Raw genomic sequence first — 6,416 nt, 5'->3', positions numbered from 1 at the left:
GATGGCTCAGTGGGTAAGAGCACTGACTGCTCTTCCAAATGTCCTGAGTTCAAATCCCAGCAACCACATGGTGGCTCACAACCATCCATAATGAGATCTGACACCCTCTTCTGGTGTGTCTGAAGACAGCTACAGTGTAATTATTTACAATAATAAATAAATCTTTAAAAAAAAAAAGAAACAATGTTGCCTGTGGTAAACTTGTGGGGACTTCTCCCTTGTCACATACAGCGTTCTGTTGTAGTGGTGCTGTCAGTCCCTGGGGGACGATTTAAGCACAGGAGGGACATGTAGGTTCTGGAACATACTACAGGGTTCTATAGAGGAGTTTTGAGCACCCCTTTTTGGTATCTCAGAGGTGGTAGTTTCCCAAATCAGTCACCCTCAAATATAAAAGGCCAACCAGAATAAATGGCATGCATGTTGTTGCCATCTGTCTTTTTGTTGCATAATGCCAGTTAGACATGCAAATGCCAGAAAATTTAGCCGGCATACAGAAACTCTGAAAGGACATAGTTCCCAGTACCCCAGAGATACTACACGGCCAAAGTCCAGTGGTTTTTATAGTGTGCCAGTACTGCCCATCCTTGCTTACTGGTGGGAAAGGGAAGGATAGGACAGGCTTGGTGGCACATGCCTTTAAACCCAGCACTGGGGCTGGGGATGCAGCAGATCTCTATGAATTTAAGATCATCCTGATCTACATAGTAAGTTCCAGGTCAACCAAGGCTTCATAGTAAGACTGTGTCTCAAACAACAGCCATGATAAAGAGAGACTTGGGATGACCTTACTCTCCTGTCAACATCTTCAGCATAAGAGGTTGTTTGATGCAGGGGAGTCTTCTTGCTAGAGACAGACGTTGTCTCCTCTCCCTCATCCCTTCATGCTTACTTTGTCTCTTTCTTGCGTTTGAAGCCAAGTTCTGGTTTGAATGGGAACTGTGGTCCCTGGACACCTAGCTTGCTTGGCTCTGGGTTTAAATGGGAGATTTGATGGAAGCTGGACACGAACAGGGCACAATGTCTCCTTACCGAACAAGTATACTGCAGAATCTCCTGACCTTCACCCATCCATTCAGACTCAAAGGTAAGAGTAGCAGAAATTTCAAGATAGGGATACTGTGGGGCCCATGGGGCTGCAGAGGTCTCATGCCTAGGAAGCTGGTCCTCAAGCCACCCACAGAACTGCTGTGTGAAGAGGCCCCACATATCACTTGCTTCCTGCCCCTCTTGAGACCACAGCCTCTTGTAGATAGTGATACCCAGGCAGGTCCAGCAGCAGAAGGGCCGTGACAGGGATCACTTTTGTCAACAGGGCCCTGTTACTCTTACATCTTCCCTTCTCATAAGATTGGTGACCTTCAGAGACCTGGGGACCACAGCAGGACATCTGTGTCCAGAAGCAACTGGCCTGATTTTAGGATGGACAAATTCCAGTGTAGAGGGAGGCTGAGGGACAGGGAGGGCCCTGGAGGCTTCATAACACAGGTGGGCCCTTGAGTGGGTGCACGTTGTCAGCCACTGCTCCCCTAAAAGAGGGACCTGATCTGGTGAGTGGCTGCTCAGATTCGGCCTGAGTGGTTTGGCTTGGCTCTGAGCTCTGAGAGCCTGGAGAACGGCTTGTCTCTTCTGGAGCCTAAAGGAGATGAGAGAGAGGAAGAAAGGACCTAGAAGCTGATTGTAGGAGGAGGGGGTCTAGGCTGTGAGGACAGGTGACTACTGGAGGGTGGAGGATGCTACCAGGAGAAGACACAGCACAATGACAAGCTCCAATCTCCCCAGAAGGGCACATCCTCCCGGCCTCTTTGAGGGGTACTATGCTACCCAACATCTATAGGTACCCTGAGAAGGCCTCCAAGTGAGCAGGCCACACCTCCCTTATGCCTGCCTGAAGCAGGGATTGGATGTTTGCTGTTTTCTGCTTACATGGAGGGACTGGTCTGCTAGTTAGAGAGGAGCCGGGACCCAGTTCAGATCTCTAGACTCTCTAAGCCTTCCAAGCACTTGAGGGAAAGACCCATGAACTGAGCCTAGAGACAAGAGCCAGGTGTCCAGGGCTTAGGAAGGACTTCCTGAAAGGCTGACTGGAGGAGGTAACTCTGCCTTGACCACTGGGACCTGCTTCACCTCAGATCTCCTCAGTGAGCCTGAGGAAAGGACGAAGAGTAAAGAAATGGGCTGAAAGTAGGTATGGTCCACTCACGGACCACTATGGGCTTCTGCCCTGATTGCTCTGGCCTTTTACCTCCCTGGCTCCAAGTTGGTTTAGTGGAGAAAGGTGATTGGCCCGAAGGCAGAGAGCCCCATCTGCTTTCCACCACCAAGTGCTTAGCAGGACCCCTGCTGAGATTAGGAGCTCCTGCTCTCCTCCACCCTTTCCATTTTACATATTGGAATAGTCCATGGAGCCCTGAGCTGCCGGGTGCCTAGGTGGTTCCCAGATGTGCAGTCTCAGCCACCGGAGGGCAGGGACCACCTGCCACTCCCCCAGAGTGACTCTGCCAAAGACCACCCAGCAATAGGAATCAGGGTAGGATATGCTTGCCAGCCCCAGTCTCTCTACCTGCTGTTCCATGCAGCGCCTCCCAGACACCTACATTCTGCTGTGGTAGATCAGGGGGGCTTGTGGGCATCCAGCGGGGTGCTGCTCGCCCGTACCTCCAGGACCAGGAAAAGACTGGCCCATTTACTAATGCTGGAAGGGGAACATTTGCAGAGCCGCAGAAGGACCCAGGAACGTGACAGCTGCAGAGGCAGAGGTGAGTCAGCTGGGTCCAGATCCAGGGACAGTACCTTAGCATCTCCTAAGGGATATTTCCCTGAGGCTAGAAGTCCAAGGTAGAGTCTGTGTTACAAGGTGTTACATGGCAGATGGTGTCTTCTTTTGTGTCCTCATGTGATCATTGCCTGTGTGCCTGTGTTCTGGTCCCTTTTACAAGAAACCCAACTCATATGGAACAAGGCCACCCTAGTGACCTCCTTTTAACTTACCTCTTTAAAAGACTAGTTCTCTGGATGACTGGGTGGTTGTGGCTTCAGCTGCAAGAGTGTGTATAGGGAACAGTGCAGCCCCCTTCAGACAGGAAGGGCGGGGCCTCCTATATAGATGCATTTGAGGCCACACCTCTCCTCCACTGCTAGCCTACCCTGGAGAAGCAGGTCCTTCTTTGGGCAAGTCTGGTAGGTGGTAACTAGTCTAGAACTGAGGACAGAGACATCTGTGTTTCCATGTGGCCATGGGAGAGATATCTCTCCTGAGTCTAGGTTGTCTATGACCAGACCAGAGAGTAAAAGCTACCTTCTTAAATCTCAGCCCGGCAAGATGGAGCCTAGGAGGGTGGGATGGACTCCCTCCTCCCCCAGGGGTCGCAGAGCTAGGAGGGTCTCTTTCTAGCTATGATGTCATGTAACAGTGGCTCCAGATAGTCTGAGTAGCGGACAGTACCCCTGGCTCCAGCTATAGGGTGTTGGGAGCCAATCAGACAGGGATATTGGCCTCCCACACCTGTTGGTAGATTTCAGTTTTCTCCCTAGCTTGTTGTCCCTTGGGTTCGTTCCTCTAAGTGATGTGGCTCAAGGTTCTGACTGAGCTGTGATGCTATCTGGGAGGTGGGGGCAGCCCTAGGCTCCTAATTACCCTGCCTTCCTTGCACCTGGTGCTTACCTGGGAGTCCCAGGCTTAGTCTCGTCCCCCAAAGGTTGGCTGCATTGATAAACATGCAAATCTCCAAACGAATGCAATTAATACCCAAATGAGAGGCAGGGAGCCGTCAAGGTTGAACTGGGCTGTGTCTTGGAGCATCAAATATTTGTCTCTCATTTGAATGCATTTTGTAGGCTGGCAGGTGGGGTCTTCAACTCAGACAACAGCTGTCTTAGAAGCTAGGTGTGGGAAGATCTGTGCTGGGTTTTATATATCCAGCTACACCCACAGCCTAGCTCCTCCCTAACTACATCCCCGTTGTGCCCATAGGCTGGCTAGTCTATAAACCACACCCTCCTGCAAAGTGGGCAGGGAAAGTAGAGACCCACTTGTCGGAAAGTAGGACTGAGGCTTGAAGGCAGACAGCCTTGTGTAAAAATGGAGCTGTGGAGGGTCAGGGGAGCATAAGTTTCTGGGGTTATTTCTTATCCTAGTCTGGAGCCAGGACTTCATGGAAGAGATTACAGCAGCCAGGCAAGCAATCAGTTTTCTCAGGACTGACTGGACACCTGGGTGCCCAACACATGTGTCTGATGGCTCTCCAGTTCTTCCTTCTTTTGTGAGCCCACTCTGTGTATAGCTAGTCTGACTTCCTCCTGGAGGTGACAGTCTTGACCATCCCTGGGGCTTGGTTGGGATCCTGGTTACTTCTCTAGTCAATTTTTCTCTTGGCACACTTAGAACTAGCTGGGTGCTTAGAGGCCAGTTTTCAGAGCAGAGAGCTTCTTCCTCAGTTTACCCTGCTGGGGTGCCAGACTTGAGGTGTTTCCTGCTTACGCTTAGCCTGTGCCCATTTTACAGGTGTGGAGACTGAGTCTTGGTCTTCTTCCCCGGGACCACTCTGGTTGTCACCTTCTTCCTCTTGAATACCAGTGTGATTTCTGTAGCTGGCCTGTAGCTGGTAGAACTGAGTTCCTAGGACTGGGCAAGAGCAGTGGTTCTCAACCTTCCTAATGCTGCAACACTTAAATACAGTTTCTCATGTTGTGGCAATCTCCAACCACAAAATTATTTTTATTGCTACTTCATAACTATAATTTTGCTACTGCTATGAATTGTAATGTAAATATCTATTTTCTGATGGTCTTAGACAACCCCTGTGAAAGGGTCATAAGACTCCCAAAGGGATCTCAACCCACAGGTTGAGAACCACTGCTGTAGCGGCTAGGAAAGGTCTTGGGTTCCCTACAGCCTAGGGTTAAAGGGTGGATGAGTGCTGGGGTCATCTTGGCACTTTCCTGACAGTCATCTCTCCTTCATTCTGTATCTCCAGCATGTCCTCAGGTTCACCCTGGCAGGGCCATCTTGTAATGATGCAACTTTGCATTCACCTTGCTGAGAGCCTCTCCTCCCAGCCTTCCTAGAGATATTCTTCTGCTCCACCCCAGCCCCTAGGATGTACTCTGTTGAGAGTATAGAAGAGAGACTACTACGTGTGGGTGTGGGCACACCTTTTCATCCATCCAAAAGGCAGGGTCTGGTAGGGCCCTGCTCACTCCTCACCTGTCTGTCCTTTTATTCCTCTTTCTCTAATGGGCTTACCTTGCCTTCCTTCTGCTGATACCAGGTACTGAGAGAGCATCAGATAGAGCTTTGGTCACCTGCACAGCTGGGCAGGGGGAGCCCTAGAGGCTGTGCTCAGCTTGGGCCTATGGATGAAGAAAGTCCAGTAGAAGGAGAGCCAGTGCAATAGAGAAGAGCAAATTTCAAGCCTGTGCCGATGTCCTGTCCCTAGCCATCTGTATCCACCCTGGTGTTGAGATCGGGGTTACTGGAGCCCTGCCGGCCTCCCTAAAGCCATTACATTCTGCTGTCTCTCTGGTGTAAAAGAAGAGAAGACACTAGAGGATCCCCTAGGGGTCATGAAGACTGGACATTGGATTGGACTGAGGCATGATCCTTGGGCTTAATCTAGGGGGCACCCAAGACACATGACAATCCATTTTGGGCTCCCAAACTCTGAAGCAAGGGCCTCTTTGGGGACAGTGTTACACCCCCACCCCACAAGTGTGCCCTCAGTCAGCTGCCCCAAGGACACAAGCCTGCCATTACCATTACCCCTCTTCCCATGGTACTCTGTATCTGTAAGTCTTGGGGAGGCCAGGAAATGGCTGACATGGTTCATTTGAGGTGTCCTTCTGAGCAGGGGTCTGATGTGATCACTGATGAATTCTTTGTTCCTCTACATTTGGACAATCCCTGTCACCACACCAAATGCTTCCAGAGCCACAGGCTTCCCTGAGACTCTGTCCCCGTTCCTGATATCTGTTACCACACCAAGGGGCTGTTCTTGAACTTCAAATGAACAAAGCACACCCATGATCCTTCAAGCCATTGACTGACTGCTGTGGTCTCTGAAGATGGTCACTGATGACCTCATGAAGTTCTACCCTTTTCTGTGCTTCTGACAATGGTCCTTGGTTCGACTGCTATAGACAATGCTAGAGACAGGCCTTTCTTGGACTAGTGCAGATCAACCCACTCTTCCTGATGTGTTCTATGTTGGTACCCAAAAGGGATGAGGCTAGACTGATATCTTGAGTTCCTACCAAGAATGGCCATTGAGGGCCCCTGAGCAAAGCTGTAGGTAGTTTTTGGGCATGACTTCCATCTGAGATATTGGGGCAGTGGAGTGATGACCAGAAAGTATGAGTTGAGGGACACTGGCTGATGGATTGGCTCCATTTTGGTTCTTATCACCCAGCCTTGGCTG

This window comes from Mastomys coucha, unplaced genomic scaffold (genome assembly GCF_008632895.1).
Source record: "Mastomys coucha isolate ucsf_1 unplaced genomic scaffold, UCSF_Mcou_1 pScaffold21, whole genome shotgun sequence".
Taxonomy (NCBI): Eukaryota; Metazoa; Chordata; class Mammalia; order Rodentia; family Muridae; genus Mastomys; species Mastomys coucha.
The sequence above is the reverse complement of the archived record's forward strand: the minus strand, read 5'-3'. Positions refer to the sequence as shown.